The following is a 25975-nucleotide window of genomic DNA, read 5'->3' as shown; positions in this document are numbered from 1 at the left end:
AATGTCTAATCAGGAAAAAGAATGCAAACAATTAACGTTAAAATATACAGGGTGTTGCATTTAAAAAATTCCAATATTGGATCAAATTTCTATTTTTGTCCCTTACACGAGTAGATACCTATCTACCATTCATTAACAAATAGAGATTTATTAGCGCAATTTTTAATTGATTATGATTATAAAGCAGCAAAGGCAAACATATTTTTTTCTTATTCTGTGGTAGTTCTAATACTTGCAAATATTTTATCGCTACTGCACTAGATTAGACATACCGGGGGCAGTATGAGATTCGCCCTGAAATTTTGAATTTTCGAAGGAAAATGTATAGGTATACGAACACAGTTTCTGTCCAGAGCGAGCTTTAATGATTAATGTCAAGGATTCTTGATCCAAGTGCGTTAAAGTAACACATCAAACAATTGGAACCCTATGTGAATTCGTGATATAGCAAATGTACTTTTCTGAAGGTTCTAGTGAATACATCCTCCCACCGTTGCGTTATGTGCAAGGAGTTAAATATTGCAACGAATTTACTGTACTTTATGAAAGTGGAGAATAAAATAAATAAAAATGGGGCGCATCGCATACATGTTCGTGTAGACACAAGATCAAGTGGGATATATTCAAAGCATGAGGTAGAATTGAAAGGTGACATGCCATAAAAACGTGCTCGACGAATGCCATTCGGCTTAATGTATGTAAAGCATCTTCTGATTTCATTATCATAATCGCATCAGAATTGTGCTCGAAACCAAAAATAATATTCTCCACTCCGTTAACTGCTCGATCCGGCATCAGGAGAGAGGGAATCTCGAATTTATTAAGTTAATCGCAAATCTTTGAATTTTACCGTTAATAAAAAAATTTCAATTACTTTTTATTTTTCAAATGTCCACAAGTTTGCTAAAGTGAGTTGGTTGTTATAAAGTTACCTAAGTTTCAATGTAACACTCGAGTACGCACTGAACGTAATTAGAGGCAAAATGTATCAAAAGCGCAGAATGACGAACAAAAACTACTTTTAACTTTTATGCATTTTGTACGTCTAGTTCATTTGTAGCCAGTTTGAATGAGATTGTCACTAAATCGAACGTGAGTGTAATGGGGCAATGAGGTTTCAACGAAATCTGCATATGTCAAGCCAACTGTTATTATATAAACGTTTGAATATTGTGTCGTTGTATATCCATCTCATTAATTGCCGAAATTTAAAACAAAAGCGCCCGAATTTAGCTTAATCAAAACCTTACAATAATAAATAGCGACCAGGGACTCTGGTTATTCTATCGCTCATCGACGTGATTTAATATTTGAAATTTATAGCCGTTCATTTTACATAATCATCGCCTGCGGGGATGCCAGTTTAATGCCATGAGTATTACGGTGTCATTAGCTTTCATTGCCTGTCTCTGTGTAAGTACATCCTAAATGCAAATAATTATTCAATAAGGCGGAATCAAAATTGTAAAACGAACTCGGCATTTTAAAGAATCTAAAACGAGACAACGGCGCGCATTTTTTCCTGAGCATCGCTGCAGTATCGACAATTTGCCACCGATGTACAAATTCCGTCTAATTATATTGGTCCGTGGTCTGCAATGTAGCGAGTCCCAAAGGACTTCGAACCGGGGTTTGAATTGCCATCCAATGATCGATATATACGCGAAGACCATTTCAATGAGGCGGTTCCCCATTTCATTCTTCGCTTGATAATGAACATAGCATTTTATCGCTAACGCTTTACATGGAATATTCCAGCATTTTCCGTTTGTCACGAACACTACTAGCCTCATCAAACGCACTGTTACATATCCGCACTCAAAAACATGCTCTAAAAAACACATTTATATACGGCGGGCATTTGTTACAAAAACATAGTCGTCGGCGTATTGCACCCAAAAGAGTGAACCAATTTATTTAATTGGTGCTGTATTAATTGAAATGCTACGATCGCCTCAACACACGAAACGAATGAATTTTCAAATTTCTGTATAAAGACGACCATGCGATCTAAATCTATATGTTCTAAATTGGGGATATGTGAATCTTACAAATGGGACAATTTACAGTTTCCAAGCCTTTAGGAATAAAAACCAGGTTGACATAAAAGAAATCACATTTACATTTATTTAATATTCATATTAAATTTTACTGACAATTGCATTTATTTCCACAAGCATTATTGATATTCATACATTTATTTCTCTACGCCCACATTTCGTTGCGTACCAAAACCTAGAATATGTGTGCTTACACGGATGAATTAATGTCACGAACAATGTATGTACTCGTATAAATAATTAATTAATTAATCATATCGGAGTTAATGTTTAATACCTAACTGAACCCGAATCCGTCCAATATTTAATAATAGATACTCGTATTTTCTTTCCTCCAGCTTTAAAAAATCTACCTCATCTGTGTATCCAATTCTAATTTTCCACCCTTTTATGTCTAATAATATGTGTACCAGATGGTTTAAATCGGCTCAGCCGTTTTAACCGAAAATGATACTACAGACAGACAGATAAACAGACCGATCAACATCATCGAGATTTTGTTTGATTCAGATTCCTGGTGCTTCAAAACGTGTATTTACGTCAAAAAAATGGGGAGAGGGGGGCACCTTTTATCCCAATGCAATACCCGCCATACTAACGTGCGGGTGGTAAAAATAACTGATAAAATCGGCGACAATTGAACATTGTGGGTTACATCTATATATCTGTTTGCTTTAAACATGAACTTACCTGATTGATGGTGGAGGGATTATGAACTAAAACAACTGTAAATACAAAGAAATTCTCACCAGAGTAGGAAAGTGAAAGTATTAATCCTTTAGATTGGAGGCGCATCGAAATGATTGAAGTGTTAAAACAAGTTGTGGTTGTAAATTTCCCAGGAGTCATGATACCAAACAAAGGGTACTTTCATATTCAATAGCCGATTGTCTCGGCGGATGTTTCATGGAAATATATGAAAAACAATGCTAAAGAATAAAGGCCCACAGTCAGCGATCAATGGTGGAGTGACAGAGGTATTGAAATGTCCGTTGCGAGTAGTGGCGGTGGTGATGGATGGAGATAACAGAAGTAACCTTACATAACATTTGATAGATATTACTAAGGAGAGTAGGTATACCGCTCTAAGGTGCATTTACTTGTTAGGGGGTGGTATGGTGGTGGTGGCAGGCAATAGTAGGAAAAGAAGTATCCCATAGACCTTAATTAGTTAGGAACGTTAGTAACACGGTGGAAGCTAAGGAATAGTAACTATATTAGGACTTTCCGAAGGTTGCACGCACGTCATCGGTGCATTACATCTAAATTAGGTATGTTTACATAGTATCTGAAATCGATAGAACAAAATAAATATGAACTATGTAGGAAACTATACGAACAGTGCTGCATTATAGTTGGTAGACTGTAGAGGATCGGTGGCATACCAATCACAACGTAGCACTATTCGTATATAGTTTCATACATACGTATTCTGTTCTATCAATTGGATCAGATACTATGTAAACTTACTTAATTAACATGTAATACACCCATCGCAACGTGCGTGCACTTCCAGTTAATCTGCAACCAAATCCACACAGGATAAACATTAATCGAATTTTCATTCGAATTTGGCATTCGGGTGGAATTTTTGGAAATCGAGGGCGGAGGGAGCATTCATTCTTGGTATTCCGAAACAAAATCTTTACGGATGAAACGGATTTCTAGGAATTCTCACCCTCCTCTCCATCCTATTATTGAGATCGGCTAAATGCCTTTTTTGAAATTTAGGGTAACGACTGGTTTGATCTGTCTTTGTATTCTAATAAAACGTCTCAACGAAAAGAATTCATTTCTACAAACTACCGTCCTTCTTCCAGGGCCCTTACTGAAGTCGGCTATAACCCCTCATATCTCTAGAATGGATTTTCGGAAGACAGTTCAAAAAAGGAATTTCTGGATGAGAATGATATGTACTGGTGATGCCAAAACTGTAAGTGCCAATATGCCGAGAAGGGAGTGTCAAAGGATTCTTACAACGGGCGATTGAACAAGAGATACCTTCTTGCATTAAATATCGTATAACAGGCTGTCCTACTGATTGCTGACGGAGAAACTGTCAACAACTATCTACTACATACCTATCTTATGTTACCTGAAATTAAGGTAAAATTAACTCAATATCCAATATTGAATAGTTCATATTAACGTCAAGAGATTATTCAGGCATTGCAATCATTAATCCAACCCATTTTCACGATCTTCTAATACCGCACATAATTATTCCCTTGATAAATTATTATTACTAAGTAAAAATTCATCCGATCTTTTTGAAAATGTGTATTTGGTAACTTCTTTTAACAAAAAAAAAACAATATACCAAACAACCTCGATCACAGTAGGTTTTATAGTTATTGTATATTTAAATAAACAAATTCAAAAAACTATGCTTTATCTCTCAAAATTATTGACTCAAGAGCGTTTTCAATTTTTTTACACACAATGGAACCCTAAAACAATCTTTTCCAAAAATTGTTCAGATGGTTTTTGAAAATCGCCAGTCTGCGGAGTTCTCTTAGTTAAGTAACAAATGGAAAAAATTTCGAAATACCTATAACAAAAATGGTAACTGTAATACACATAGAACCTTGGCACTCGGATTAATAAAAATAATTCATTTTAGTCAAATAGAAGCATATCGATGCATATCGAAGCGCGATTTGCAAAAGCATTTTAGGATTTCTCGGAAAAAGCTCCAAAGTCAAACGCTGATTTCTCCTGAACTATTCAGATTTGGACGTATTTTTTTTTAATGTACGTCTTTCCGAGAGTTTTCTATTCGCCTGTTATAGATTTACATTTCTTGTTATATTTCGGAAGTTATTAGTTAACTAAGAAAAGCATAGTTTTTTAAATTGTGAAAAACGATGATCGAGTTTGTTTTGTTATTAAAAGAAGTTACCAAATGAGGATTTTCATAAAGATCTAATGAATTTCAATCAGATGAAAAATTTGTTAATTTTCGAAATTATTTTTTAAATTTTCCCATAAAAAAAAACAAAAACATTTAAAAATGAACTACCCCGACCAACTGTATCTTATAGAAAATTCGATTCTAAATACAATCGTTTCTATTAATTTTTCCCTCAGCGCAATAGTTCACGAGACATTCGAAGACAAAGGCGAAAAAAACGACATTTCTCCATTTCTTTTCATTTTTTGTTTATAACAATATGTTCAAGGCGTTTCCGGCCAGGGGGACTATATGATTTTCGGATTTAGCGGATATTTTTTGCATCGGATTCACTTGCTTCCGTTGAGTAAGGTGATAACATCCAAGTCAAACCTGACTGGACTACACAAAAAACCTACTATCATCGGCGATCAACCCTAAATCATCGTTGTTCACTGATAACTTGGCTTTTGAAATGCGCTCGTTATTATTTTGATAAAATGCCTGCAAATTAGAATATAATTTTTCGTCCCTTTTGTGTGCATTTGCTCTTTATTGCAGATATTTTGATATTTTACAGCTGGGACGTTTATCTTGGAATTAGATGGATTTAATTAGTCAGTTAATTCGATAAGAATGAGTAATCGGATAACCGCATGTTTATTAAATTTCAAATTAATTATTTTTAATTATACTATTATTTGGAATAGCCATTGGTTGGCAAACCAGAACCGTATGGTGGCGAAAATCTCTGCACCGAATTCTATGAAGAGAATAAAATTTGGAAGCGTATGGGTCTTACAATAATTCACTCTCGTTATTTTCATAAAAGCGATGTATACATTAACAGAACGCTTTATTTATCATAAAGTGAAAACGTGCCAAATGCAACGTGTAAAAATAGCCAACGATCTAGCATAATAAAAAGTTATTCGAAAAACCGCCAAATTAGTACGTACGGTATCTAATTTCGGTGCGTGAACGTTATCTGCTATTGTAGATGAGTAGGATAACTGTGCAAAATAAAGCAGGTACGAAATCAAGACTAATGACTCGCTTAAACTGATAAACCCGGCATATTGGAGCGTACCGCCATTAGCACCCATCTGCTCAAACAGTTCGCTTTGCAACAATAATTAAACTAATAAATGATAACCGCAGTCGTTGAATTCGAAAGGGTTTTGATTTTATAATTAGTAGAGAGTAGCTTTTTAGTTCGGCAAGTACCATCATCGCTACGCCAACTATTTACCAAGTTTAGGATGCGGTCGATGCTACTTCACAAAATTAAATTATATAAAATCAATACAGAATCAACTACATCACAGACCGTTCCGATACCCCAATAAATTCAATAAAGACGCCGTATCAAACGAGTAAAAGCATACACACAGAGCTAGTTATGTAAATTTATCAGCTCCACAGCAACGAATCAATAAAATGTACTAAATTAATTAAATTTTTATTACGCTCATAATGGCTGCAAACAAAATGCAAAAGCCGTGTTCTGAATTTTTTGTGCGCACGATGTAATTACGAACTATCGAATGGTAACAGATTTTAAAAGCATTGACTAAACAATGTTGGTGATAAATTCTAATAACTAACTACCTTACGTACGTAAGAACTATTCTTTAGATACAAAAATGACACTGGAAGACAATCAATTAAATTGTGAAATATCAAAAAGAAAATTATTGGAGCTGGGGGCGGGGCGCGGGGGCTCATTTTTTTAAATGAAAAGTACATTGTTTTCATTGAGAAATACATGACACGGAGCAACCACAGACTTTGATTAATTAGACGTTTCGGCAGCGAAACTGTTATCAGCAATGAATCAAACTGACTTAGGCAACAAAACTATTATTAATTAATTAAAAGGATAGCTAATAATTCATTAATTCGACGTACACGAAAAGGGCAAGGTAGTAATCATTACTAGTTATGTTATATGTACACTAAAAATACTGAATGAATTAAACATCCGAAATTTATTAACAGACGAACACTTTCTGTTAAGTAAACGCAGAAAACTTCCTCGATTACGCAAAGATGCAGTACAGTTTCGCTCTACTTATGCAATAGTTGAAATTTATATCAAGTTCTATTCCCAGGGGCTATGTAGATGGTTCTCCCGTTTTCCCATTGCCATGTACTTCGCAAAAGGGGCCTAGAAATTTAGTTGAAGATATCGCAATGGCTCCAATTGTATGTTATAAATTCTATAGCTACACCTTAATTACGTAACGTATTACTGAAGTCACACGTTTCCTGTAATCGGCTAAACGCCCAAGTTAGCGAATCTTTCGGATAAATCTCGATATTATTCTAAAATCGCCACAATAAAGCTTTTGAAGTGATTTGAAAAGAACATAGCATACTGACTTTAATCACAACTAATTATGAATGCGGTGCTAACAGTTTAATTACAGCAAAAATAAGAGGTTAATTAAAGTGGCAGTAGGTTTGATTTGTTGCATAATTTACGCGGGAAGTAAGTATGATGGCATTGTTAAACTGAATCAGTTACATCATCATTTAACTTAATTAACCTTGGTTTAAATTAGGTCTAACATTTTTTGGACGTTCGTCATTTACAACGTAGGTATTTAAATGCGATACACATCAAAAACAATTGTCTTTCAAGGAAACAAATTCGGATTAGCTTTACCAAAATTATTCGTAACCTTGATGGAAGACCGCGTATGTTCAAACAATAGATATGGCGTAGTAGAAAAATTGACAAAGACGAACCTAACATGTTTTGGTAATACCTAATACATTCGACCTTCATGTAAAATAAAAGGAAGTGCGCTCGTTACAGATCTTTATCGTCTTGAATTTACAAAACATAAAGCAGACCTGTTAATAATTTGAAAGGGAAGTTTAAGGCCCAATTGTGCCACATTGCTTTAACTAAATTGAGTTAAACAGAGACTGGAAGATCAGAAATTTTCTGGAGTTAGGTTAATCTGTATACCTACAAAGTATGCAATATGCATAATTAATATCCGAGATGGATTGAGATAATTATAAGATCAATAAGTTAATATTTTCTTTCGATAGATCTTGAAAAACTATAGGTACCTATTGGTATGCAAATTTTCATATTTATGTTAGGTATTAAGTGCCACTTTTGTCGTTAGCAGCACTTTTCTCCATCAAACTGTCAAAATGAAATGTCACATGACATATGCTTCCGCTTCCGCAACGGTACTTGAGCGCCACCCATCATGCCTTTTTAACGCTTCAATACTCACTCCAGAACATAGTCATTTTGACGTTTTAAAAAAGCAATAAGCTTCTTATATTTGCTTATGTCTACGAGTAAAAAATAAAAGGAGAACCTTGCATTAAAAGGGGACTTGACGGAAATGGACAAAAAGGAAGTTATAAAAGTGCGAGAAGAATGGGGAGAAACGCGTCATTATTGGCAGTGGTGTAATAAAACAAAACTGACATTGTCTCTTCTGTTTTATGATAAGTCAAGTCGACAGAACTGACCAGCGCAAAGGAAGTGATATTTTGACGACTTCCGTCGCGTGTTATGCTATTTCCCACCACCGTTATTATTTTCTCCTCTTATTTTTTACTCGTAGGCTTATGTCAACCACAGCTGTCTACAATTACAAGCCATGCTGGGAAGTTTGGCAACGTTGTCCGAAAGTCAATCGGAGGGCCGATAAAAATCGTCTTGTTGTTCTTGAAAAATGGCATTTTTCCTCAATGTGTTTTCGGAGATCTCCCAAATTGGTGAAACTTCTGTCGAAAGAGGTCGAGGTGAAGCACACGCTTGAGTACTTAATTTCGGAAAAAGGGCAGTAAAGTCGCTGCACACCCGCGAGGTTTTATCAACGACCAGGTGCGATTTGGAATGGCAGATTGTTAGCCCGTCGCTACTCCAGTGGGTCTAGGTACGAAGTATGCAGTCAAAACTTCCTCATTGACTCGTTTTCAAAACATTTTTCATGTTTCCCCTTGGATTTTCAATTGTCTCTTTGGCTTTGCTAGTAATTTCAGAAATTTTGTCGCTTCGTTTGAACTTTTTGCACAACGGTTTCACAGCATGTTCACTACTTGGTTGTTATGGACAAACCGTTGTTATGGTAATTATATAGGTATATTATATAATTCCGGGTAAAATGATTATATTTTCAAATAAAAGTAACAATTTTAAACTAGACTTTGTCGATCTAAAATCTGATTAATATCTTTTAAATCCGAAGTACACGAAAAACTAGCATGTTCTATACGTAAGACAAGTGGTTTTCCAGCTCGTGAATGTAACTATTTTCACTCACTGGAAAACTGTCACTTTTCTTTACTTGTAGAACAACCTACTATACAAACCTATACACGGCCTGTGTCATAAAATATTTATTGGATTAATCGACTCATCGCGATTATTCGATTAATTGTAAAATAGTCAACTAGTCTACTAATGGATTAATCCAATAATCCACGATTCGAACATTTCACAAGGATTAGTCGTAACTACAAAAAATAATTTCATACCTACATTACAGTTTACCTTCACCTGCATTTGTTTTGGGGACCTTAAACCGTTGCTTTGGAAACGAAATAGCAATGTCAACATGCCATTTTTTGTTGTTAGCAAATAATATAACTTGTTAATTACGTTTATAACCAATGGATTATACCCCTACATAAATAAGTGGTTCGTGTGTACATATTACGTATAGCATACTCGTATTTTCATATTACGCCAAAGAGCGTTCGTAATATGTAATCACGCGAAAGTTGAAGTTAAAAAATGTAATCTCAAAACTGTGATTACCCACCGACGAACTTTCCGACTTACTAAAACCGTTTTATAAATGGTAAAACGTATAAACCAACTGTACGTATAGGGTAATTCAAAGCATGCAATGGTTTCCTTAAGCCTGTAAATTGACTGTTTCTCGAAGCGATGGCGATAGTGTCTATGTGCAATAAGGGAGTTCGCCAACAAATGTAATTGCAATCGTATACACTGCACGAAGACACCACACAAAGCTAAAGTTTATACGTGCATTACAGTTAGGGATGGTCGAATTTAGGTTTTGTTACTTTACAAATCATAGCGCAACACAACCCTTATTGTGTCGAGAAAATTGCAATGAACCGATGACGGAAGAAAAACTGTCTCATAAGAATTCTCAATGGCTAAGGCAATTTAAGTAAAGAAATAGAGCCAGCTTGGAAACAGTTGGGTACATTTTTACGACTTCATTAATGCAAGACTGCTTTTTAGATACAACCGAAAATGGGGTGTTGAAATTAAAGTGCAGATTAAAAAGCGGAGTGGTTCACATTACAGGAACCATCTAAGGGAAATGTTTCCAAACGCAATTGAACATAAAATACAAACTAAAACACGCGGCAAGGAAATTTTCGTTTTAAAATGAATCTCTATTGTAACGCACATTTATAGGGCAATATTAAGAATTTCCAGGGAGTTTTAATATAACGAAGGCCGTACGAAACAAATTAGGCACACTTAATCGGCCATTTAAGAAAATTGGCGAATTTTGGGTTGAATAATTCAAGACTTTACCTTATCTTTACTCCAACGTCGACGTTCTGCTATCGAGAAGGTTTTTCCAAGTAAAAGGATGTGAAAACTCACCTGAAATAAAATACGCCCGTGCTATCTAAATCGTTCCTGCTATCTATACAAAAGCAATAAAGTAAATTGCTAATTAGTTTTGTTAAAATCCAGTAAATGTTCCTGATTAACGGGGAATTAACCAAATTGGAATCTGGGCAAGGAAACTATGGAAAGCGATCTCTCCCGTACCAGAATCTATTCGGGCAAGCAATTAACACATATAAATCACTTTTTACAATCTGACAACGAAGATGGTATCAGCGCGTATGCAAATAGGCGCTAATCTCCTGGTGTACGCAAGATCGTTTAAAAAAAGAAGGTCGACTCGTACAATTATATATCGGTGCTGTATAAATGTAATTTTGTATCTGCCGGTTCATTCTTATTCCGGTAATGTTTCGAAGAGTCGTTCCGCTCAGCCTGCGAGCTTACATTTCTCGAGATCTCTTGTGATAGATGCCCGCCGCTGTATGTTCAAAATTGCTAAAATGCAACGTTCAGCAGTTTCAAACGCCGAATGATCACACGGCCCCATGCATCTCAACGCAAATATTAAAATATACTATGCTGCCGGTTTCGCCATTATACAAATAGGAGGGACCACACGCACACACCATTGCGGTCGTTCCATTTATTTTCAACGACGTCATGTTGCAAGATAAAATTGATTGATTGATAATATAAAAATGCCCAAACAAAGCTATTCGTATAGCGCTAGTAACAACCCATTACGACGTCTGGGTCGTCTCGACGCCCAGCCAGTTAGACGCCTAGCACTCGGAAAGTTGTTACATTTAGCGAATCATCCCTGGATCGCTCGTTTCAGCTGCAACTTTTATACGGGTTAAATAAAAACGAAGGATCTCTGCGAAATTATTAACGTCAAAAACCATCATTGCCAAAACGCATCTATAAATGTAATCAAAGACGATGTTTACAGTAACGCATTTGAAATTGAAAACCAAAAGTTTTCAACACATAAATCAATGTCATTCCTTTCTGTTCAGTGGATATAACAAAGTTTCAATTTCCCGAATCGAACAGACATTAAGATTTGATTTGGGTTTCGTATTCCGCTCAGGAAAGATAACGTCAACGTCATTGGTGTATTCGCGGTGCTACTTACATGCTACAGTTAACAAAAAATTATGCACGAAAAGAATGAAGTGAAACTTACGCCGATATAGATAGTAAAGTTGTTTGGAAGCGTATACAATTGAAAAATAAAAGCCATATGGCACGAAAAGAAAAACCCTCCAATCTGTTCATTTAATTTCATGTTTATGAAATGCATAAATTGAATTCAGCGTATCTTTCAGAGATTGGTTCGCTTTTCAGATTCAAGTACCGCATTTATGAGTCCATATAGCAAACAGGGCGCTTGCAATATGACAGACAAAATAGCTATGGACGAGAAATAACTGAAAGTAAAATTGGAAAAACAATGCGAATTTCAAGGAAGACCGAGCAAGCAATTTGGTTCAAAACTTCTTGGCGACGTTACTATCCTAAAACACGGGTTGTTATAACTAATAAAAAGCCCTTATTTAGTAGTAGATAGAATTTTCTCTAGTTTGACGAAGTTATTTCAACAAAAAAATAAAATGATTACCTATAGTCTTAAGATTTTTAATTAAACTTATTTTTATTTTCAAACGTTATTTAACTGTAGTTAGTCTTGTGGAGGTTTAAGTGTCATTTTTTTGACACCTATTTTAACATAACATTTATACGCCACTCTAGTGAAAACAAAATACACACTTAGCATTTACGTCCACTAACTTTATATTGCTATTTATCAAATCAAACAAAACTAAACCTTTTCTGAAGAAAATTATTCTACTTGAAGTTAAAATTAAACGTGCAATTATTTAAAGTGGCATTTTGTAACATTGCGCTTGTATTAGATTCTGAATATATTTATGAATTTTCACTGTATCATGTAAAAGGATCTTGGTGGCAATGTCTTTTTTTGTTTTGTAACGATTCTTCGATATACCCTGCAGCAAATGTATCAAATTTCCATACCCTCCATGTCGTGTTAAGCAGGTAATATCACCTTCGCAATCTGCCAACACAGTTGCCGAAGACCTCCTCAAGCAATGACCGGTATATATTCCTTCCAATTTGGCAACCTGAAGTCTGCTGCGGCATTTATTGCCGTCAAAGGTATTTTGAACGCCCCCCTCCCCGCCCCCAAGATATTTTCTAGTACCTATAGTGTATCCCAAATTTAGGAGCAATGAACTAGTTTTAAACGAGGCAAAAGAAACAATTCTATAATTAGTGAAGCAACTGAAAGTCACTTTCCAGGATGACGCTCTAAAAAAGGCCCACGACTTCCCTAATGGGATAGCTGGGATACCCTGGAATTTCAAGGAAATTTCTGTAGCGGGCCCAAAATGGCTCCCCCTCGAACAGATTCACGCCTTATCTTGGCGGAGGGCTTAGTAATTGTGGATTGGTGACTCACTGTGAAGTCTAGCGGAGCGCACTGGAAGGCGCTTCATTCGAACTTCTATTAGGGTAGTCCCATTTGGATGCCGCACCCCGGGATGGACCTGCGGGGCCGTACTTTTAAATGCTGATGCTCTTCTTAATATGCTGAAGTTAAATATTTTCAGTTCCAGGATTCTAGGGTAACGAGTTGTAACTTGTAACACGTAGTGCACAGTGCATTTTGCCGAGAATTTTCTTTTCGTTGTGTTTACGGTTTCTTTATGGAAAAATATCTATTGTGTGATTGTGTGAAGTACGGTGGTGGGAATACGTTTCAGTGTAGACCAAGGGGCATTGGGGCAATCATATACAATGCAGTGAAACTCGTAAAAATGGAGGTCTATTTGTCTGTTTTTTTATGTCATTACTTTAAAAATACCGGGCGTGTGAACGAAAGATTATCACAGGTCTTAAACTCTCACTCTTCTGCACGCGTGATTAGCGTTGGTCAAAAAATCGGATTAATCGATTATAATCAAACGATAATCGGGTTTGATTATTCTTTTAAATTAATCGATTATCAATTTTTTAAACCTATAATCGGCAGATGTTACGCGTGATATACAACGATTGTTAAAAAATAATATACTTCTCATTGTGCTCAAAAACATGTCAACATTGCTCACTACGCACCAATTTTATTGAGAAAAAGGTCAAATGCTATTGCTCTGCTCGAATACCGTATGCTTTTTTGGAGTCGAATACTTTTTCGATCGAAAGATGAGACTATAAAGAATATTTTCAACCCTTCCATTCTTTCTTTATTTCTAACGCAACCCAACTTAAATTTTTTTGGTATTGCATTTTTGGAAATCTGTGTAAGGCTGTTAAAGACGTCTAATAAATACCTGAACTACAATTAGAAATAATGATATATCAACCTACATTGAAAATCAAGAAGACTCATGTATAGATCTTGAGGAACTCCAAAACTAATTCATTCAACATGGCTTAAGCTTATTCGTTTTGCCATCCACCTACGTGATCCGGCTATGAATGAAGATTTACTCTTTCGTCTATAGGTAGTACGATTCCTTTCGTGTCCTATTCTTAAAGCTGGAAAAATATTTTTCACGCGAAAAAACACTGAGGAAATATCGTTCTGCACTTTGAAGGTAAGGTTAATGTTAATAATCAGAACAAAAGATAATTTATACCTTTCAGTTTCGTGACATGCCACAGGGTAGAAAATAAGAAAATGAAAAGGAATAGAGTAATTCACTTACGCAATAAAATTGACCATCCATTTTAATTAAAATGTAATAGTCGGTAAAGGGATTTGTTTTCACAAGTAAAAGGTAAATCTGTATTGTTCAGGTTTGGCAAGCCCTTTAAACATCGCAGGTAAACTATTAAATTAACAATTTGAAGAGAAATATCCAACCAACAACCCTTGCTTATCTGAATAAGATATAAGGCTTTGTGCATATACGACCTTTAGTGTCAACATCATAAATACTAATTCCACGCGATCTGGTTGACTTACTAAAGTGTAAACAAAGCTGATTTTTTACATAAAAACATTAACTAATTGATAGAACAGCCTCCACGTTGAACAAGTTCGCAGAAACTAAACTTATTCTTCCAAAATGTGGTTGTAAATTATAGAAATCAAATAAATTTCTGACAAATCTACCTACCACTTATTATTAAATTCCGTTGTTTCCGCTTCTCCAAGCGTCAGCCCGTTGGAAAGCTTTAATTGTTAAAGTGGATTATCCACGGACGAGCTGGGATGTGCCAACAATTTCATTAAAAGTACCGATAGGAATATGACTATTAAAATTTAATAAAGCGCTCGCGTTAGCACCACTAGTTTAAAATACCTAGAGAAGTATTTACGAAAAAATGGAACGTAAACCCACAATTTCATACTCCCGTGCACATATCGATAATACAATGTCTGTAAGAAATTTGTTCAGGCGTAATTTCATACAGATTGGAAATAACCAAGTGGTTATATTCCTAAACTCAATTAAGCATAAACTTATGGGCGGCATGTTATTATTCCATTACTCAGCAGCAATTAAATGCCATTATTGAAACAATGATTAAAATTAACGAAGTGAAGCGCCCAAATTGAAATTATTTCATTTGAATTTACTCAAAACTTCGCTCGAACTGAGAATGATTTACAATTAATTATAACATATCGCCAAACAAAAGGAAACTTTCCATTTTTAGCTGTGGGTATCGATTAGATGGCGATGAGACAAAAGTAGGTACATGGAAGAATGTTCAAACTTACGATCCAAAGAACGCATTTACAAACATATGAACAAATATATCACATCTTCAAAGAAAGAGCTAAGACAAACACAAGCGGCATTAAACCGAATACGTAGGTCGCCTGCAATAGAAGACGAAGAACGCAGTTATTAGATTTCCAAGCAAACAGTTCATGAAACAGCTGCGAGGCGACGCTCCTAATGGCGCGGGTACCCCTTCAGGCATCGTGGCGCCTTTCCTATCGATTGATACCTGCTACACATTACACTGCGAATATGAGGGGAGGATATCATTCGATTCGATCTCATGAATTGAAAGATTTTAAAGTATTACCCACTTATGTATTATTGAACTATTGCAACATATCTTCCATAATTTCTCTACATCTACATTTTTATTCCTCCATATACAAATTCGGATCGGGAAAATAATCCCATAAAGATCTAGCGGCGCTTAAGCAAAAAAGGTCTCATAGGAAATTCATAACCACATCATATAAAACGTAACCTTTTCCTTGTTACTTGTTATAGATTCTATAATAAGCCGAATTTATTTTTAGACGTTTATAGGACCCTTAAAGATAGTGAGTGTTATGCTCCACTTTGCAAGTGTATGACTAAGATGGCAAACACATTAGTTGGATAACATTAACCCCATTAATAAGAATTGCGATTAGAATACTTGCGACACTAAACAGGAGGTAAGGAATTCGCATTAAAAAATGGTATTCGTGCTGTTCCAAGAATCCAATTAAAATCGCATAAGTTGCGCCTGTAACAATATGCATTTCCATAATCCATATCAAAATACGTAATTCTCCACAGAGCGTACTTTCTCACAGAGTAATTGTAACCGCAAACGTCTAATTAGTCAAGCTGAAAGTTGAGAGCATAATGGCTATTGAGAACTAACAATGCGCGAAACGGTTCACAATTACAATACTAGGAAACATAGGTAAAGAAAACAATATCAATTCTGAATAAAGCTTCTCTAAATGACAAATGCAAAATGAGGGAAACAATGATGCGAGAAAATGTAGGAAATATGTCAGATTCGATTATTTCCCTCACGATCGGAATCGGTCGATTTGAATAAATAATCAAGATGTTTTGCTTCCAATGTAAGTAATAAATTTGTTTTGCTTTAAACGTATTTCTGAGTGTTTGGCAACGCAATCAATAAACGTCCTTATTTGGTTTACCCACATTTTGTATCTCCGATTACCTTTCGGTTTTGATCAATAATTCAGAGAGACGCGAAAGGTCGGAAATTAGCAAACAGTTGCAGAAAAATGCGCGATAGACACTTGTAACTGCGTTCAATACGTACTTTCCTAACAAAAAACATCGATAAGACTATCTCCTGTACTTTTTAAATACTATAAAAGTTTATTGCGATAGAATTTCCCAACGCAAATAGTACGTAAATATAGGCAAGGTGAAATCACTTGTAACATTTCTGCTTGCAAGAATTAATTAAAATTAGATACTGAATGGAATGTTAATATCTTGATTATGCCCAGCAAACCAATGCTGGTAGAAGTATTTTATCAAATAAGCCATCAAAGAAGAGAAATTTGGATGTTATGATTCTTTTTTTTGCAAGAATGGTTAGATTTTTGAAGTTTTCAATAGTGTAAACAATTTTATAACAAATTAACAAATTGTCACATGGCCGAGATCGGAAGAGAACCAAAGCAGCTGAAATCGCATCCCTGTTAGTGAATATGGGCAGCTGCCCAAAGGAGCTAGAATTGATCGGTGTAAAGTTTCCTGAAGATTATAGGTATGAATCAGTTTCTCTAAAAAGTAGCGGCGGCATCAAAAACTAGTTTGTGCTCTCTTCAAAGCACCAACACATTTGAGTGAGACACAAGATATCAAATTGCCGGACTTCCCCTAGTCCAGAAACAAAACAGCGAAAAATCAACCAACGCACGACGTAAGCAAAAATAATCTCTAGTTGGTTTATTTTACGTTTCTCTTTTATTTTTTCCTCAATAATAGTTACAGAGAAGAATTTCCAAAATCAAAATGAAGCAAAATTCATACAAGGTTGCGATGTATGTATTTTTATGCATTCTTGTTGGGTATACTTTAGGAAATAGTATATTACGTAACGAGTGTTGAAAGCGATACTTTTCACACAAGATGTGAAGTTTGCCATACGAGGCGAAGCCGAGTGTGGCAATCACACGAGTGTGAAAAGTGGCTTTCAAACGAGTCATGTACACTATTTTTCCTACGACTCTCCATACAACCAAAAATCTACTTACATAATGAAACAAAAGTTATTTTATTTCGAACCAACTACTAAAACTATCTAAAAATACGAAATAGATTCAATTTCTCTTTAACGAACTATTGTTATAATTACTTTAGCAAAGAGGTACTTGTCGTTTGGAGCTTCTGCAAGAAATTTACTAATATTATTAGACGTACGCTACTTTTCATACCTCAGCCGCAATTTAGTTGGTAGTAATTCGAGTGTAGTGGATTTTGCCTCTTCCCTGATGTTGGGTGGAGTACACTCTACATCCATGGAAGAATCACTTTTCGCCATTAAAATTAAGTAAGGAATTAAATGCGTAGCACAAGGGAATAAACTCAAGAATAAACTAATCGCAATTTTAGAGTTTGACGTACGCCTACTACGTTGATATTACAAGAAGATTAGACTACTACGAAAGCAAAACGTAACATGCGATTTGCTTTCTAATATATGGTAGATCTTATGAGAAAGCAAATCACACGGGTGCGTTTTGTTTTTCGTTACATTTTGCCATAAGTGAGCGAAATTGTCAATTTTCAATTGAACATAATTGTACGACATATGTCATTTTCAATGAATGTCGTAGGAAAAATCATTTTTCTGCTTAACCATGAATCAACGTCCTCTAGCGGCAAACCTAGAAACTTCAAAATAATATCCACCGATTTCTCTTGGCCGCTTTTGTTAACAAAACATTTTTAATTTGACGTTGCAGATACAAAATGTTGATATTAAGAGTAAAAGCGAACTGAATAGTTTCTTGTCTCTTCCGGTTAAACCAGAACAGGACCCATACATTTCAAAACTTAATTAGTACATCCGGTATATTATCTGTTTGGATTCAGTAGGTCATTTTACACCTGATACGTGGTTTTCGAACATTTATACGAGAGTCATCAACAAAATAATTAACCGATATGCGAAAATAACTTTTTTTACTCTTTCATTAAACAGTAGATTATGGAAGGCACTTCAAAATTCCCGGGTGAGCTATTGTGATCTCATTTGAAACAATCGATATACCTATAAAACTAAATTATGTATGTATTTTAATTTCAATATTATTTCAAATCTTTGTTATTGGATCAATTAAACATAATAGATTTTTAGTAGTCATTGAACACCAATTTTGTGCATTCATAGCCACCAAGATTAAAGAATTAAAAAATTGTCATTTGCGAAAATTTACTTACTTAACGGTATAAAACTAATTATGATAATTTTAAAATTGTTTAAAACGTAGTTATTTGATATATTAAGACAAATTCCATTATTTTAGTAGGTAATGTAGAGCGATTTTGGTTTATTCATAGCCCCCTCCTTTAAAAACAATTTAATTATTTTTTCGTATACATTGTCTGTAGAATCCAAACATGTAAATATATGCAGGGTATGCAATTTAAATTTCAAAATGTAGGGTCAACCGGAAGTGATAGGAAAATTTCGAGCCTCACAATATCATCCACCAAAATTGGATATTCATGTTGCAAATTCTGTCAAGGCTACAAGGTACTACTGATTATAAAATGTAATTTAATTATAGTTGTGAGCTGTGCCGGAATTTTGGTAAACTAAAAAAGTATTGTCACGATATAAAATTCTAATTGACATTTTGTAAAGTTAAAAAATAGCACAATATCATGCTTTAACTACATCATATACCTATGCACATCTAATCTAATTTGTCTAAAGTGTCGAATAAAATTACAAATTACAATTTTAACATAGGTAGCAATAAACAATATGATATTAGATTTAAACTTTCTGGTATATGGTATGGTCAAATTAATTAATGCGGCGATTACTCTTAATAACAATGCGAATAAATTAAGGAAGAAAATTTTTTTAACCAGTCCCGGGACATTTCTCTTTTAAATTCAATTTGTTTTTAGTTTCGTGAATGGCTCCCCTTCCTCTAAAGTGCTAAAAGCAAATGTACCCCAAATTTATCACATTGACCGGCGATTATTCATATTAATTACTTTCACCATAACATTTACAGTAGGTATAACACAAAACAAAGTTGAATAGTGAATAATCTTTGTTCCCAAATTATAATATTAAAGTTAAACCACCTCTGAATTTACATTTCGCGTATTTTGCGGTCGCGGTCAGCTCCACGGCTGCTATATGCGTTGTTCCATTGCTATTGAAGATATGAAAATAAAAGAATATTCTAGAATAATTTACACAGTGTAATTGCATAGGTATCATAATCCAATAGAAAATGTATAAATGAACAATGAACAAGGCTATGGCCGAATTTACATACACTATGTATTTAAAAAAAACACTAGATTTTCTTAATTTGCTTTCAGTTTATGGATATTGTTTTTTTTTCTTAATTTTGTGTAGATCAGTCAACCAGGGTGTTTCGCGACTCGACTGCAGACTTACATCCTACAATCCAGTAGGCACTCTCAAAAAATGATATACATATGACCTATACGTGTTTTCGTGTATGGTTTTTGGAAACAAGGAGGAATTCACCTTCAGGCCACTTGATATTTATTACATCCTAATGTTTCCCGGAACATATGGTATACATTTGTCCATCGAGTTGCGGAACATCCTGTATATGAGGCTATGTCGTTTACTTAAATTTCAATTAACGCGGCATGTCGCAAACATTGTCTGCACGCAACTCAACAGACACCATTATAGGTTAATTAAATATCGTACAGTGCAAATACGGCCACAACTGAGATATGAATCCGTGTGCCTTAAAATCACAAAATTGAATTACGACCACTTTAACATTCACTATGCAGGGAGTCCAACATGTAATCTTGTATGGTAATTATATATTAAAAGCCATCGACTGAAACTGAAGGCGGCACGCAGCTTGACAAAGCTACTGCTTTCGGACTTATGTGTGAAGACGCATTTCCATAAACCTACCATTACCTCTTTTAGCGGACGGACATCTGGTGTTGACCAACGCTTTAAGAACACCTTTTAAAGTAGAGTAAAAGGAAGGGGGTCATCAAGTTCTCTCACTTCGCAGCGTGTAAACAACGGAAATATGTAAGCAAAGGGTGGCGAACAAAGCCCAGCTTCCCTATAGAGTCAAACTTGTACGAATGAGCTAACGAAGAGAGAGCTCTGGGAAGGAAATTCTATTTTGTAAACCCTTATTTGTTGTAAAATTATATATACGCGTTTTTGTGAATTTGTATAACAGATTTTTTATTTTGTTTCGCTATTTTATATCTTCAAAGGACGTCTTTAAACAAGAGTAGCGAAACTTTTCAAAAGCAACTTCATTAGGAAAACTAATTCAATTTTATTTAGAAACTTATATGAATACATTAACATAGAATTAAAAAGAGTTATCCGACAGCTTATTTTAGTAATAATTCGACACGAATGATTTATATAACAATTAACTGTATCGTCACACAAGAATTGATTTCATACATTTAAAATAAGTTATTCGTGACAGGAACGCTCCCATGAAGAAGTGCAATGTTCTCGAAGCGAAACTCCTACGGAACGCTATTGATGGCTATAAATTATGATTATTCATGAAGATAAGAGGGTGGGAGATGGAAGGTTAACGATCTATCCCGAGTAGTTTCTTTGCACTTTTAACTCGACTATTTATAGGTAATTCACTGCAAAAAAACACACAAATCGTGATAGATATTTTTATAGCACCGAATGGCGACTCCTTTCTATTGCAAATCTATAATTTTATGACTGCACGGAGTTGCATAAGTTGAATGTAATTCTCTGCTCGTAATATGTTTTTATAGTGAAATTTCGCGCCTTCTTATGGTAGATATGCGAGTGCATTGCTTTACTAGACTGACCTTCCTGAGCCGGTTCTTGCGTCCTCGCAAAGCCGTAGGCTATGCGGACATCCGAGCTCACGTCCAAGGCTAATGTCTACCCAAGATTACGATAGGTATTCTATGTCATCATGTTACTAGGCTAAACGTATTACGTACATTTCCTTCAGTTAATTGCAGTCGATTTGCGAATCCAAAAAAGCAAGACCTTTCACTTGGGCTTCGTTTCCCCCAGAGTAATTTTTCTAAATTTAAGATGAGCATAATTTAAAAAACGTTTTCGGCCGAACGCGGCTCTCATAAATACTGGTTTGCTCTCATATATAGCAACGTAATCTTTAGGTATAGCTTTAAAGCCCACGTAATATGCACAACCCACTCGTTTGCATTAGATTAGTTTCATTCCCTTACTAACCTTGCAGCGACGCTGTTAGAAACAAATTTAGAAAAAAAAAACCCGCCCATCAAATTAATATCACTAATTTTCAACTTTTACAACAACCGCAACTCTAATCCACGCTAATTAAGGACAACGCTACAACATTTGCATTGTTTTACAAAACTGCTTTAAAATCCTGAAAATTACAACCTGGGAGGATTATATAAAGTTTGCTTTTCAAATACAACTGACTATAATATTATCTTACACAGATCTACGATATTAATTTCATTTTAATTTTAATTCCAGAAATGATCCAAATCAAGCCACTAAGCGAACTTTATCCGAAATCAGTAGTAACACAAAACCAAACCAATAAACATGAGTTAATGAAACGTAAACACGCGAAAAAAATGTGTATATACGCCGATGTTACTGCTGCATTCTGTACATCAAACGAACCGCAAGTTTTTATTAAAAATTTTTCCCGATCGACGTAATTACTTTGAGCGTGTTCCCGGTATTCCTTTAAACCTCTAAATGAACTTTTGGTCTATGAATTTTCCCTACACAGCACTGAAATACGAGCCGGGACGATAACTATTTATTTGGATTAAGATGGGAGCGAAGAAGGACTGGAGTTTTAAACCGGTCTGCGGAACGTCAAAGAAAATAAATGTTATTAAAACATTTTGAAAGTGTAGGCGTCCGCGATAAGCCCCTGCAGTAAATTTAATTTGATAAATTGAATGCATTTTTCACCTGGTCATCTCATATACTCGTACGTCATGCTCGATCAACCAGAATACTAAATTCGACGATCTTATTTTTAAATTGCTTTAAACCGGGTCTTAAAATAAAATGAAAAAACTTATCTGAAAAATCGATTACCATTCCAATCAATCAATCCCATGCAAAGCATCATACTACTAAGATCTTTATTTGATGAAATTATTAAAGTACATAATTAAAAAGTTAGGATAAGTGTTGTGCAAAAATAAGGATTTTATTTAGTTTAATAAAAAAACAACAAAAATACACGTTCGCAAATAAAGTAACGTATCATTAAAATTAATCTTTAATATTAAAAACGGGCAAAAATTTAATTTAAACCAAATAAATACAATAGATTTCACGATCCACTAATGTGAGCATTTCAGTGTTACGGCATTAAATTAAAAATAATCGACAATCACTTCCGGTTTTACCGGACACGAACAAAATTTCATAATTTGGCATGATAGCAATCCTAATATATATTGCATATAAAGTTTTTTTTGTACAGGGTGGTTCAAATTCGTAGCTCGCCATTGGGATCTCCATAACGGTGAGAGATACAGTGTATAGGTTAAATTGGGCAAAGTTGTTTTAGTGGCTAAAAACAATTTTAAATTTTTAAGAAACTGAAAATGTCAAATTTCGTTCTCATTTTTTCCCACACTAAACGGTCGGAAATAGGCGGTTTCCGTTAGCAGCTTCTAACGACACTTTTTTTGGGAATCAGAATCTGTTGTCGAAATTCCCTTGACACGCTAGATGTAGAAACTTGAGGCTGAGACTTTCTTATTTCTTATGGGCGCAATATTGGATTTTTACAGAATGAGAGAGGACTGGAGAGGACAAAAAAAAAGAAAAATAATGACGTGTCACACTCTCTATACTTTTAAAATATAAATTTGCAAGAAAAATTTCAAAATTAAACGTTTTACATTCATTTCTCAACAAAATATCCACGGGTAACTAGATCTTGGTGAATCAGCATAACTATGATATCGATGCATTGAGATGCACCACTTCTTTTTTTGTCGTCTATATTCCGTAAAAATCCAATATCGCGTATATAACTAATAAGAAAGTAGTAGCCTGTAGCTTCTACATCTAGCCGCTACCGTGTTATGAAAATTCTGATTCCATATTCAGATCCTGCGAAAAAAAATGCCGATGGAAACCGTTCATTTCCGACCGTTTAAGCCAATGAAAATGACATTTCACATTTTCAGTTTTTCGGTGATATCTCTGTTATTTTCAAAGATTTTTCAAAAATTTCAAATGCATTTTTTTGTCACAAAAAATGACAATTATGCCCTCTCACTGAATTTGAATTAACGTGCTATTAAAAAAAGTAATATAGGCGTCATTTGCTCGTTTGGGCCCAACTTTAAATGGTAAACTGAAAATTGAATTGAAAGTATTCGCTCGCTTAAGAGAAAATAAAAAATGCATTTTCAGTATGCCCCGCCATATTCTGACTTAAAAGGGATACAGAAAAATGTTTTTTTTGTAATGATTGTTGAATAATCGGTCATGTAAAAAAGGTATCGTACCTAATCTCATTCCATTCCATTCAAATGGAACGCCTTGTATATTTTAATCTAAAAAAGTGCCATACTAAATTCTCTTTTCAAAAATGTAAACTAAAATAATTCAATAGATTCAAAATTTTTTTTTAAATGAAAAAATTCAAAAACTAATTTTTTTTTGTATTTCTTTAAAGCATTTAAACCTTTTTTAAGGTTAGGTTCGGTAACTTTTTTACCCGACTCGGTATACTTATTTTGAAAATGGCAGATATTCCACAATTATTATAAAGAAACTTTTGTAATAAACATTTTCTACCTCTTTTAACTAAGAAAACACACGATAATTCTGAAACTGGCATTTTTTTTTATTTTCCGCCGCGAATGTTTTCAAATTTTAATTTTGCCATTTTAAGTTTGATTAAAAACACACACATGACTCCTATATCCTTTTTTTATGACATTTTATAAAATTTACGTTTTCGGTGTGCAATGATTAAAGTAAAAATCACACCATTTTTATTGGTTGGTTGTAACGCACTTTGTTTTCATATGAAAGTATACTGGATGGCTTATGTATCGCGCATAGCATTAGGTCTCGGAATCATTTTTTAGCGTAACACAACGAAGTTGAGGTAAAGCTTATGTGCTCGTGTTTCCGTCCGTCCGTCCGTCCGTCCGATCCATCGAGATCTCGGCCCCTGGGCCACCTAGAGACTTCGGGTTTTCGCTAATTGATAGCTGTTATGGTCTATATTTGCCCATTTCGATCAGTTTCATTTAACTCCATATTTTGCGCAGACTGCGCAATGCCAACATTCTTATTTATGGAGATATTTCTTTGAAATTTTAACCACAGATGCTTCTAGTAAACGCAAACATTTCGCACATGGTAAAAATTATGTGGACATGCGCAGTGACTGCGCAATGCTAATTTCTTATTTATGGAGATATTTCTTTAAAATTTTAACCACAGATGCTTCTAGTAAAGGCAAACATTTTGCACATAGTAAAAATTATGTGGGCATGCGCAGTGACTGCGCAATGCCAACATTCTTATTTATGGAGATATTTCTTTGAAATTTTAACCACAGATGCTTCTAGTAAAGGCAATCATTTCGCACATGGTAAAAATTATGTGGACATGTGCAGTGACTGCACAGACTGCTCATAGCCAACTTTCTTATGTGTGGTAAGTTCTTTGAAACTTTATTTTACTTATTTAACCCCTCTCTTTCTCTGGACGTGGATGTACTTCAATATACAGATTCGACATTTTGTGTACTTTCGATGACGATGCATCGTTTCAATACTTTGTGTTACGCGGCAATACCCACGAGTGGGTTTTGGAACATTTTTTAATTTAAAATTTATAAATATATTTAGTTTTCCATGCCTAAATCCAGATTCGAACCCGGGACCTTTACTACAGTTCTTCCTATGCCCATTTGTGAGGCGCACAAAACGATCTAAAGTAGAAAACATCGACACGAAAAGTTACTCAGTGCGCTAAGAATTCCTGCTTTCCAACATGCAACCTCATCATTGTGAAATGATTTGTTTTTGTATGAGAATGAGGATATATGTCCAGAGAGACGAGCATCGGAAAGTGTCGTGGGCATTAAAAAATATAGGACATGCTGGTGCTTCAAAACGTGTATTTGCGTCAAAAAAGTGGGGGTGATTTTTTACCCCAATGCAATTCATATGTTTTGCAGTAGGGGAACTGCAATGACAACTGAATTGATTTTGAGTAGGATCAGGGAAACAGGGGAGAGGGAGCAAGAATCCTAATTGCTAATTTAGATTTAGTCTTACAGAGAGGATTGTTTTAAAAGGTATCTTCCCCGTTTTGCAATCTTGCACTAAATGATGTTATATGTATATGCTTTTTGCCCAACCGATTTCATCGAGAAAAACATTCCTTTGAAGTTCAGGATAT

This window comes from Photinus pyralis, unplaced genomic scaffold, assembly GCF_008802855.1.
Source record: "Photinus pyralis isolate 1611_PpyrPB1 unplaced genomic scaffold, Ppyr1.3 Ppyr1.4_LG5, whole genome shotgun sequence".
In the NCBI taxonomy this organism is placed as follows: domain Eukaryota; kingdom Metazoa; phylum Arthropoda; class Insecta; order Coleoptera; family Lampyridae; genus Photinus; species Photinus pyralis.
This window is presented reverse-complemented; position numbering follows the sequence as displayed.